Consider the following 13,429-nt stretch of genomic DNA (forward strand, 5'->3'; position numbering starts at 1 on the left):
TGTGCAAAAGAAAAGAAAAAAATAGGGACTTTGTAATTTATGATTTTTTTATCACAAATTTTAGGTTTGTGGTTTTCAATACTTCACCGGCTTTCAGTGTTTAAACAGTAAATTTCAAATAACTTTTACTGATCCAGTGCGACACTAAGATATATACTGATAACGCAAAATGTGGGAAAGTTTGCACTAAATGTTTTCCTAACATCTTATATTTCATGTGTGAAAATAGATGAACAAATTAAACTTGCTCTTCAAACTCCGTTCATAGTCTGTCTGTTTATCTAATTAGAATGACTATATCTATATGTATAAAATGTGGTCACAGACTTTAAGCCTTATCTTTCTCACTGGTAATATACTAGTGTGTAAATGGACACGATACATCACGCCTACACACTTTCTGATCTGGTTACAGCTACTTTCCACAAAGATGGAAGAGTGCGACCATGTTATTCGTAACAACTTTTAATTAGGCCACATTCTGTTATTCGCTGTATCTATCCGCTGTCAATTTAACTGGAGTATTTTGAGTATGATTAAAAGAAAAAAAGGACGTAATCCCACTCTATATACGTCACAGTTATACACGTAATTCAAACATGTGACCTAATTGTTTAAGCGACGCGTGTGTTTTAGATCCAAAATAATTAATAGTACCATTAAAAACTTATACACTATTCGCCTATGTTAAATATTTAATCTTGGGCGTCTAGACGCTTACATCCGCAATAACAGACCAGTACGTATGAAACCATAGCTCAACAAATTAACAATTACGTCATGCCTATTCTAAGTAAAGTACTGTTAAGATTTCTTATAGGAAATATACAGCCAATCAAATTTTAAGGCCAAGGTACAAATTACAGGAATCTGAAGTAAATAAAAATCATATCAACAACACTAAAACGGTTTGAACGCTGAAATCTAGTGAAGTATTACAAACTACAGGCCTAAAATGTGAAACAAACATCACGTAAACTGGTTTGTTTGTTTCTTTATGTTTTGTTTTTCAAAATTTTCCTAATTTGTCAATATCGGATTCAAAATCGAAGGCATATAAAAATACGGTGTCAGATCTACCCTTCGTCTCGTAAATCACAACTAAACAGTCAGTCTTTCGTTTAATACCGATGAAATGGAGACAATGTTCACAAATGCATAATAGTCCTATCTGTTGTATGTAGATGTAACTACATCGCAGTGTGTGGACAGTTTTTCACCACAACTAGTATGAAGGTTCATTAGGTTCATGCTGTGGTACATAAAATTTTCCGTTTTCAGTTTTTATGGGCGTTTTAGCGTTTCTTACAAATACATATAAGGAAGGCAAGTTTTCATATCCCAAGATAACCTTACACTAATCAAGAATTTACATAACTCTCATCATCAGGAATTACAAAACTTCCGTCCAGGGATGGGGTACTCCAGTCAGTAATTATAATAGTGTTGTCTGTTGTACGTTCATGTAACACATTCGCAGGATGTGTATGTACCTTCACCAATATTATTACGGAGACTCATTAGCTACATGCGGGGTTGTATCCAAATTTCGAGTTTTGCGGTTTTTATCACTACTTCGACCCCTATAGATGAATTTTCACCAAAGTTAGTATGAAGATTCATCAGATTCTCGGATATATATACAAAAATTTTCCTTTTTTTATGGGCGTTTTATACCATTAATTTGACTCCTGTTAATGGATCTTCACCAGATTTGGGTTTGTTGTTCACGCGGAGACGCATATGCATTTGCAATTTCACATTTTGTATATTGCAGTTTTTATGGGCGTTTTAGCGAGTTTTTTTTCTACAATTATATATAAGGAAAGCAACTTTTTATGTCTTAAGGTAACTTTTCATTAATCACGAATTTACATAACTTCCGTCCAGGGAAAGGGTACCCACCTAGTAAAATAATGAGACAAAACACGAAAGATTTCAGCTATTACTGAATACACTGTCAACACTTATTTACATAACAGCTTCCAATACCTTTTGTATAAATTTTTCAACCAGTTAAAATGCGAAAGTACATATCTTATTACAGATATGTTTACAGGTATGTAAACATGTTACACACAACAAAACAAAAATGCTGAAGTCCAAGTTTTTGTCAGTAATAAGATTTACATCATCCTAAAAAAACAACAGTATTTTCAGTTCAAATTATGACTTTCAAAAGCTATTTTTTGAGAGTAGGAATAGCTTTTCAATTATTAGTTAATAGATTAATACCAACAGCTTTTTTACTACTTTTTGCATTTCGCGGTGACGCTTACAGTCCTCCATCCGAACTCCTGAAAAGGAGCCAGTCTAATTTATGAAAGTCATATCATGATAACGCTACTCTGGTTCTCAGTATCTTCCTTTCAGTTTTCATTGAATGATCACGAATGCTAGTTTAATAAATGTTTAACGGTAAAGTACAGCAGTGTGTACTTTAACATTTGTTTATAATACGGTAAAGTTAACAGCCGTATGCACACCCAAATACAATATTAAATATGTATTCTCACCAATGTTTTTTACTTCTATCAAATTAAGCCTTAAGAGAATGCCTTCAAGCTTTAACATCCTTAATTATATATACTTTTACGTATATCATAAGTTATTAATCATTGCTTAGGAATAAATAAAATAGAGAAAGTTATATAACCACATATTTTATTATTCATTAGGTGTACCCTTCCATACTCATGGTTAACAGCTGAAATCGTAAAAATTCATTATGTATTATTCGGTAAAATAATATGCTGTGAAACGAATCTTATGAAGGAGATGAAACCTCATTCATGGAATTTCAACGACCCCCATCACTAGCTTGCTATTATTACGCTCAAATCGGTATTACATTATTCGTCTCGCAAGACGTTTTCTTTTTTTAAAAAAACGCTATGACACTAAGACGCGGTAGAACCAATATAAAGTACTAAGTTTAAATACAACAATAAAAACTCGCATTTAAATACATTAGGCCAAAGAGCTGAAAATTTTCCACCTACCTAACAGTACCTTTTTTTAGTTTTCCTTGTTCTTCAACAGGATTATCTATTCATTATTCAATTTCGCTGATTTATAGTCATCTCAAGGTAAATTAAGCATATTAACCAAGTTCTGGTATGCGTTACATCGTTATGTAACTTGACTACGCTGCAGAAGCTCCAAGCCATGTGTACATTCAACCATTTGTGGTAATTAAGTACACCCCTTTTATTAACATGTCTATGCTATATTTTGCCTTGATGTAGAAAAACAAAAAATGCACACTTACAAATATTTACCGGAAGTACTCAAATTAACTGCACACCAATATACTTGTTTTATCATACAAAATAACTTCAGCTAAATTATACTAGAGTGAAAAACAGTTGGGAAGAAAGGCGAAATACTTCGATGGATGTTCAAAGAACGAGGCTTAATTATGAAGGTTTGACAATACAAGAATTCACAATACCTTCTTTCAGAAATAGTTCCTGTTTCTATAGTAGCCAGACACCAAAAGCTATACGATCTTGCATGAAACAAGGTCATTACACAACTGGATTATCCAATCCGTAAATGTGAAAGCTGATTACTAATAAATAACCAAAGAAAAGTTTTTAAAACCTGACTGCAATCTCCAGTTTTTCATAACTACCCTGTTTTGGGATCCGTCAATCTATTCATTGATCCTTACATTATATCTATAATCAATGAAATTCTTCCATTTCTCTCCCTCTCTTTGTTCCCCCCCTTAATGTCAGATTGGAGTAATTTCATCTGTTCCTTGATACCTGTATTACAATCATAACTATAACGTACTTAATTTTCTCTCCCGAACTATATACAAAATTAACGTTTTCTGAAAACATTAACTATAAATTTAGCATATTATCTCAAGGAACACAAAATACGAAATCCAATAGTTTGAGCGTCTGGAAAAGGTTTTTTGTTTGTTTTTTTCTTTTCTGACAAAAAAAAACAACAAGAACAACAAAAACTACTATCTTGCTTTCAAAGCTTTACCAAGAAATCACTACGCTAAAAACTAAAGTGCATTACTACAGGTACTAGGTTTATATTACTACTGGCCCTTGATGGCACAGCGGTATGTCTGTGGACTTAAAACACAAGAAACTGGGTTTTGATACCCTTGATGGGTATAGCACGGGTAATCCATTGCGTAGCATTGCATAAGAACAAACCAACTGCTACTGAGCTCGTAACGTTAAAATTAAACCATATACTATTTTACGTTTATCTAGAGTAGAAGGAATAATGTTAAACAGTCGACAATTTATTTAAAATAATGAAGCCTCGGACTAAATGAATAATCAATTAAAAATAACATGTCAGTATTTTATGTCTATTTATTCCAATCATCGTATAAGTTAAAATAAGCTCAAAGAACTATATTACTTTAAAACTATATTATGTTCTTGTCATGGACCAACGAAGACTAACAAACACAGCACAGTTCTTAACCCTTAAACAGCGGGAATGTTGTAGATAGCAGCATAAATTGATGATGGCCGCCGTTTAAGGGTTAAGTAAGACTGGGTTGCTGTTAAACCTCAAGAGTGACTACCCAAACCATTCTACACAGAATACAAATACATAATAATGAAAAATGAGACTTTGGCAGTAAGTACGTTACTTGTTAATTGGAACACGGTTGCACATTAAAATACCACTGCAAATTTTCTGCGTTTTTGCACTAAATAAAATTCAACATTTCGTTATTTTCTAACATCATATGAACGCAATATAAAACTCAATGCTTACATGGTTTGTAACTCAAAAATAAAAACAGCTCATTAAAACTTACTTTATTCGGTGCTATTACATGAATCTTCTCTGTCTACAGTCCAACGAGTTAGTTCATAACGTGCTCTGGCGTTTAAAACGCCGTGGAACGAACGATTTCGCAAACAAAAATGAGCATGCGCGGAAACGAGTGAAAAGGCTAATTACTTTATTTCTAATGTATATAATAAAAACATTTGAATTTTACATGAAACTGGTGTAGTTCGGAAACAAATGACGGCAGTTTGGCTAATATGTCTGGATAAAGATCTAAGGAAATCCTAAATTCGAATAACAATATTCCTAAGTAATAAAATTAACTAATACTTTTGTTTCAATCACATTTTACGGTATCACGCCTAAAAGCTAATATACATCCATCTCCTTCTTTAAATGTCTTTCTTTAATATTTACGATATTTGATACAAAACTGATTACCATTTACCTCAGATAACTGCCAAACATATGGCAATAATTTAAAGTTTAAAACTATTGAAGTATATAGTCGAGCTTAAATAAATAAAATTTAATGCCATTTTCAGAAGGGATGGTCTTACAAATTGACGAATATCATCATAAATATAAAATAGTTATTTCTTTATTGGGTTTGTCTTCAGAAGTGTAAATATAACTTCCATATCGTCAGATAATCCAATTTATGCCAGCTTGCAACCAAATATCGCACATCATAACTATTAAAACTCAGAATAAGGAAATGCTCCAGATAAATATTTAGAAGGTTTATAGACCTGACTTTTCTTACTGCTTAAGTCTGTCCACCCCACTTTATAGTAACTAGAACTTTGTACGATTTCACAAAGCTCCCACCCATCCAATTATTAATGTATACGTACATCTGATGTTTCACCCAGTTTTATTTTTAGCAGTAACGTTGATTGTGTTAAATGAAATGTACTGTACTCTTCTACTGAATTACTACTGGTCGTAGATTTAAGTTTAAAATATAATAAAAATAATTACAATATTTGTGAATATTTTTCATGTTAAAGGAACCACAGTTTTTTCATTTTTTTATTTTATGAAATTTATCAGCGTACCGAGGCTTCTTGTTTTTGAATTTTGCGTAAAGCTACTCGAGGGCTATCTATTTGCGCTAGTCGTCCCTAATTTAGTAGTGTAAGACTAGAGGGAAGGCAGCTAGTCAATACTACCCATCACCAACTCTTGAGTTACTTTTTTTTTTATTAACGAATAGTGGGACTGATCGGCTGAAGGGACGAACATGTTTAGTGTGACAGGGATTCGAGCCCGCGACCCTCGGATTACAAGTCGAGCGCCACAATCAGCGTACCAAAACCAAAAAACTTAAATTACGTAACATCTATTAAATATAAATGGCGATACGTCAGTAAAAATAATTAACAATAAATAAAACCATAGTTCGGTTAATTACTATCACTGAAGAATCTAAACTTTTACCTAGTTAAAGAAATGTGAACTCAATTACCACAATGCATAGTTCTATTGTATTAAGGTATTGATACACACACACTCGCGCGCTTATTACAAACGAATTCTTCATAACAATAAGAAATATAATTATTGGTGTCGTATGTAAGCCAATGAAAGCTCTGAGAAAAGAATAATTTGGCCCATCACTCGCAGCCCTTAATTTTGAATTGAAAAACAAGAGGGAAGGCAGCTAATCAATACCACCCACTACTAACTCATAGGCTACTCTAATCGAAACCTAAGATTTACAGTCTTTTTCAACGTAACCGCCGTCCCATAGGACGAAGCGCGGTTTTGCAGCAATGGGACAAACCAATAACTCTACGATTCACATCTAGGAACGCTGCACAATAAGTCACGCTCAGCTTACAAGTTAAATAAATATTTAAAAGAATATTTATATTCGTGTATAATATTATGGTGGGTGCCTCAAAAATACCTGCACAGACTCTGTTCACCATGGATTTCTCATGTTGATTTTCGCACTTAGCTATTATGACAGACCAGAGAGAAAGCAGCGAGCCAATACCACCCACAGCCAACTCTTGGGCTACTCTTTACCAACGAAAAGTTGGACTGACCGTCACATTACAACGCTACCATGGCTGAAAGGGCTAGCATGTTTGGTGACTGGGCACGAACCCACAATCCGCAAGTTGCGAGTCGAGAATCCTAACCATCGGGTTTGTTTGTTTTTTTTTGTGAGTTGTAATTGTTTTTGTCGGGCTCCTGTGTTCTACAAGTGTATGTTTATATCCATCTTACTTGTGGACATATACAAGTTGAAACTGAGTAGCAACGAACGGACTCATGGTCACAAAAGTATTAGGTCAAGTGGGTCCCTGGAACAGCTACTCCAGATCTCCCATCTATATTTACGTCAATGAACTTTAGAATAATTGAAAATAATAAGTAAAAACATATGTGAATTATAAGTTATATTTCTTTTCTAATCAAATCATATGCATGTAAAACCCACTGAGTATCCGAAACAATCAATTCAAAACATTGAAAGTTTCAGTTTTACATTATAGCCAATTTCCTGTTTCAGTTTGTTTTTTTAAATCTGCAGATCAGCTGGATGAAGAGCAGCAAAGAATTTTCAACCAATATTTTTTCAGTTAAAGTGGCTTTAAGACACCTACATACTGTTAACTTTGTCTGCCTACACTAATAGTTATCAAATATGTAAATGTCCATTCAAGTTATCTTAATGCAACAAAAACAAGATGTTTTAACACTCACGTTGACTAATAATACAAAACATGACAAAGTGATAGTCACTAAAGGCTTTACATGGACTATCTTTCAGTCGAAAACCAAATAAAACGAATTAGACACACACACACCATCATTAATCTTACGTGTGAAATGTTAAAAACCCGTTGATATATACACAATTTTTATTGCATGTGACATGAGAAAATTAAGTCTTACTAAAACAAAATTAAGTCGTGATTAAAAACTGTTTGAGAGTGCTAAAAGCCTCTCTGTACACTCAAATGAAATTATTTATTGTTACATGTTATAGAAACTTCTGTGCAAAGTTACGTCTTAGCCTTTCTCATGTTTCCTATGGATTACGTTACTATATTTGGTTGGTTGTGTGTGTATGTAAAGGAAACGCAAAGTCGAATAGAGGAATGCGTCATGTGTTGTAAGTGAAATTTCAAGTACCAGAGTCTTCTTGAAGTGTTTTACTAAACATTTGGGAGAATGTTAAGAAAACATTCGAAACAGTTAAATAATTCCATTATAAGGTGGATTACATACTGCTAAAAGTAATCTAAAATCATATTAGTGGTAATAGAGCCGAGTGCGGTCCAGCGTACCTGACTAGACTGTAAAGCTCAAGTATCCAAAGTTCGCGTCCAATTAACGAAAACAAACAAAAATCACGTTCTTTTTTTGTTTTTCAGATCATGAGTATGATATACGAGTGACAGAAAAATTTCACTATTCGATATGACAAGAGTTGCCCAAAAGTTGGCGGTCGAAAATCTTAGCTTGTTGTCTTCCTACTGGTGTATCATTTCAAAATTGGTAACGGTAAGAGCTTAACAGATAAATTAAGTGAAATCCAACAAACCTCAACGTAAATACACTCACTTTAGTGTGCGAGAAGGATAGATATATTTATTGTTATAACTCATCAGTAAAATAACGTTTAGTAAGATTTTTATAGGTAGCGATTTTCCACAAATGATAAGGTGTGTAAAGACATATTTACTGTACCCGTGGCACACAGAAACACATACATCATGGTTCCACTCAGGCATACAAAACAAGGTAAAAAATGCTTTACACAGGAGTTAAAGAGAGTAATTAACTTGTCGTAAGACATTAGTACAAGTTATATTAGATTTCGAAAGACAATTCTATATCTAGCCGAAATTAGACGAGTGTATAGTAATAGCATTCCAACCATATTACATTTGTAATAACCCATTGCCAACGCAATGCGTATAAACACGTTCTCAACAACTGTTGCTAACGTCAGCAATATTTCCGGCTTGAAAAGCACAACGATTATCTGTATATTCACAACATTCGTTTGCTTTGGAAGTTATAGTGTACAGAAGTTAATATTTATGCATAAGGAATTTTTCTTTAACTTCAATTGTAAAAGTATAGAGCATTAATTTCGCTTGATATAAAGGCTATACGACACATAAAATGTTCACTCTACCCACACCAACATTTACACAAAGATCATCACTGGTAAAAAACGCTTCATGATAATTGAAGGTCGTACCTAACTACATGTAATGTTTGTATAACCGATGGGAACTACAACACGTAACGTTGAGAACAAGTTGCGAGCGCATGATGAATGTTTACGCTTTTATGAACAGAGAAAACAATACCTTTTAAAACAAGCAAGACAGTCCACATTTTTAAGATTTTCAGGATTAAGTTTTACGCGTGAGCAAGACAGTACGCAAATGTTATGCCTATATAATTAGAGTAAATACTGTAATAATAGGTATTACGGTTTGGGTAATTCATGTGCATCCAAGCGAAGGAAGAGTTAAAATATGTCTATATTTATATGTATTGACCTAACAAAACAAAAAAGTACTGGCTAAAATTAACTTCGTGATTTGATATCATGTTACATTTTGAAATAAATTTCAATACAAGCTGGTTTTTTATAATACTGGACAAACATTTATTTACAGCCTTTGAAACTGATATTGTTATTCACAATACATACAAACAAAAATAGAGTAAGCACTTTAACATAGTTTCTGTGATTTAATTTATTGTAAGTTACTGAAAACACATATACAAATAATCCACTATTTTTTAAAATTAAAGCTAAATTTAGTTTAGAATTTTTACTAGTTTCACATTATCAAAGGTATATGTGAAAACCTGAAAAAAAACAACGTCCGTAAAAAAAACTTAAAATGCATTTTGGATTATAAGATTCAACTATAACCTGCCTTATTATTATTTAACAGATTTTAATTAACTGTAAAGCTCAAGCATACATTATAAAATCATGTATAAATAACGCACGTTTTAGCATAAAAATAAGCACAAATGCAACTTTATTTATTTATACTTACAATAAACATTATCATTATTTGTGTAAATCTGAAAATTACTTTATTGTAGTTGATTCTGAAAATCCTATTAAGATTCACCTCTTGTATAACAGTGGTTCTTAAATGTAGCAAGATAAAAACATCGCACATAAGATGGGAGGTACTAAAACACTTTTTGGTATATAACAAATGAACCATTAGATAGCAATAGGTGTGATAAATACAGGATTGAGTAGGTTATATTAGAACTATTTTAAATACACTAATTAGTAATCACGTAACCTTAAAACTACAATCGATATAAGATCGCAGTAGAACAGTAAGTATCACAAATATAATTTAACATTCCTTAGTCTTTTGTATGTTTTGTGATGCCACCAAAATTTTATCGCGCTATAACAACATTTTCTGACATAAAATATTCATAAACGGAGATCGTAAAGGTGTGATCAGATCAGAAATTTATAGTTTTTAAAATGAACATCTCCTTTGAACGTAATGCCATTAGAAAACAAAGGAATATGAATCAAGCTGGGAGATCAGAACCATTCAGAGAGAGACTTGCAACAAGTCGTATCTCAGCCATGGTAAGCGAAGTGCACCCGTCTTATAATAGATGAGGATCCACGAACACAAAGCTCAGCGTTACGAAGCCATCCATTTAACCCCCACCACTCTAGCAACAATATGCAACAAAATCAAGAAGGATCTCAATACTTGTACAAGAACACAAGTCACTCAAGTTTTTCCACAACATATGTAGGAAAGGAAGACAAGTTGTAGAAAACTATGAACGGTACCTAACCCGGAGGTTACTCAATAAAGCGAACATGTACATCTATTTTATATCAACAAACGAAAGGAGAGGATTCCAAAAGTGGTACAAAGAAAGTGGCGAAAGTTTTTCAAAGGGATTTACGATGACCACTGGATATTGCGTCATGGAAAGGTTATAGATCATGAAAATGTACAGTTAGATATTATAATTAATATTGGATAAGTTTCCGATTTACTATGCTATGTATGTTAACGTATTACGATTACAAATAGCCGGATATTTTAGTTTTGAATTTAGAAGTATATTAAACGTTAATATGTATTAAATTTATGATACTTGCCGACAAGATTGATACACACAATTTTATTTCTTAAAACAAATATATTTTAATATAAAAAACAATTTCTAATATCGGTTATTGTTAATAGTTATTACAAATAATTATTTATACACAAACATTTTACAAACTTAAACAATATTCGCTTTTCTAATTGGTCTGGAACAGAATATTTTATCAGTGGTCCAGGTCCACGAGGCGCAAATTACTTTCATGTTGATACACTGATACATTTCACTTGACGGGAGTGCTAGCTAACTCTGTTCTTCACTAAAACGATGAAATCAGGGGTTCGATTCCTCTCGGTGGACTCAACAGATACCCCGATGTAGCTTTGTTATAAGACAACACATACATACTATTCTTCACACCTTAATCTTTTCTGCTGAACTTATGCGATGGCTTCGTAGAAATACTGACGTCCGAAGTTAATTCTTTAAGTTGAACGATTCGTAATGTTCGAAATATATAAAAGCTTCTGGTCAAACATCTGTAGTTTTCCGATTAATAAACATTTATCACAATTGAACCTCCAAGGCTTGTGGTATACATACAGTAGCGGACCAACAATATTCTATTACTGTTTCCGCGTCTTGTGATAACTTTTATATTATTAGGCGATATTCTCAAATATTCAGCTAGCTCAACAATACGCTAGTGCTTTCGCAAACCATACATTGTTGATTCTTACTCTCGAGAATCTTCTATAAAGTTAGAGAATAGATGGGACTTTCACAATACATATCAAACAGTATGTCACATGTATTAAGTAAGCTGAAACAAATGTATGCAAATAAATCTGTTATGAAGATTGAGGTGCGCTCTTCTTACTGTCAGACTAAAGTTGTGGACTTTTTCTTCTACATAGAAATACTAGTTTTGTATAGAAATGAAGTAACAACGCACAGATTCACGAAAATTAAGCTCACAGTCATTTATCTTGTTAAACCGTCACATGGCTCAAGCTGATGCAAAACGAAACGTGTATTCATACTATTTTATAAGAGTATATACTCGTGAAGTTGCGTAATGATTTTTGTGCAATCAGCCTGTTGAAACTAGAACTGGACGAACTGCAGCTTATTTTCTATTACAAAAGGCTCTGTTGTAAAGCTGCTATATCCAAAGTGCACCACCCCTTCTTGCATTCTTTCCACGATTCATTGAGCATACGAAGACGACAGTCTCCGAGTTGTAGTTTTAAGAAGCCGATTGCACAACGTGGTAAAACTCAATCATTTCATCACATAAATTAAACCTCTGTACATCGCAATAAGACTTAATAAAGATATTTATTACAATCGTGTCATTCTTCGATAGCTTAATACGAGTTTTCAGAAAGAATTATAAAAAAATGACTATTTGTTGTACGCCGCCGCAGACGTACCTTTCCCTTCATACCAGATCTCAACAGATGACTAGATTAAACCTCAGTCAGAATACAGAAATCGTGGTCACAAGTATTACTCAAAACGCTACCTGTACAAGTCACTTATGAAACAAGTTTTATGATGTTCAAAAACAGAGTATATACTGTATCCCAGCCCGAGAATTTTGGTCATTCGCTCGCTATGTTTAAAGGGTGTACACATGCTTGTCCCATATTTTTTTAACACATATAACAAACTCTTAAATAAAAAACCTGGAATAGGAACACTAAAAGTAATGAAACAATGTAGGAACAGACTGAATAACATTAAAACATTGGTGATTTTTCAGGCAGTTTAACCTCAAAGTGGGTGTGGTCATCATTCCGTCCATTCCTACTTCGTGTTTTTTGGTGACTGTTTAAACTAAATAAAAGTACATTGCTAAATTTCACCGCTTTAAACCTTGTTTTAGCAATCAAGTACAAATACATGTATATAATGAAGCTACATGACCCTAAAGAAATGCATGACATCATAAAGAAGGGTAGAATAATATCGGAAGTGAGACAAGCTGCTCAAGTAGCCATACTTTTCTTATACGAGATATTATACGTTTCTGACTGACAAGGGGCGAGTCAAAATATTATCAAAATTGCCGAATTTTGAAAATTGTTGCGTATTTGGAAAGGATTGGCTAATGGCAAAACTCAATTCAAGTCTATAATTGGATCAAAGTTCAAAATAAAACACGAAGTAGGAATGACCAGAACGATGGCTTCATCCACTTCAAGGTTGCACCGTGTTAAAACGAACAAGTATTATGTTATTCCGTCCATTTCTACCCCGTTTCCTTACTTTTTGGTGCTCCCATTCGTTCCTCCCGATCTTTTTATTTTTAACACTTGTCTCATAGCGTTTTTTGGTACTAAGTCTCAAGAGTGACTGAGTTTTAACACTTGTCTCATAGCGTTTTTTGGTACTAAGTCTCAAGAGTAACTGAGTTTTAACACTTGTCTCATAGCGTTTTTTGGTACAAAGTCTCAAGAGTAACTGAGTTTTAACACTTGTCTCATAGCGTTTTAGGGTACTAAGTCTCAAGAGTGACTGAGTTCTAAGCCTATCTTTCTCGTTG

General features: G+C 33.3%; 1 protein-coding gene across 7 annotated transcripts in view; it reads right to left on the bottom strand.

Annotated features, from left to right (window-relative positions):
- LOC143252563 (tripartite motif-containing protein 2-like) overlaps nucleotides 1–13,429 on the bottom strand; it is a 52,892-nt gene that overhangs the window by 18,728 nt on the left and 20,735 nt on the right. The window contains exon 1 of one of the 7 annotated variants that reach the window (XM_076504950.1): nucleotides 4,808–4,901. The exons of the other annotated variants lie outside the window; for them this stretch is intronic. The gene's annotated coding sequence lies outside the window, so the exon portion shown is untranslated. Of the gene's footprint in view, nucleotides 1–4,807; nucleotides 4,902–13,429 lie in introns of those variants that run through there. 7 annotated transcript variants of the gene reach the window in all.

The sequence above is a fragment of the Tachypleus tridentatus genome, chromosome 1 (genome assembly GCF_004210375.1).
Source record: "Tachypleus tridentatus isolate NWPU-2018 chromosome 1, ASM421037v1, whole genome shotgun sequence".
NCBI lineage: Eukaryota > Metazoa > Arthropoda > Merostomata > Xiphosura > Limulidae > Tachypleus > Tachypleus tridentatus.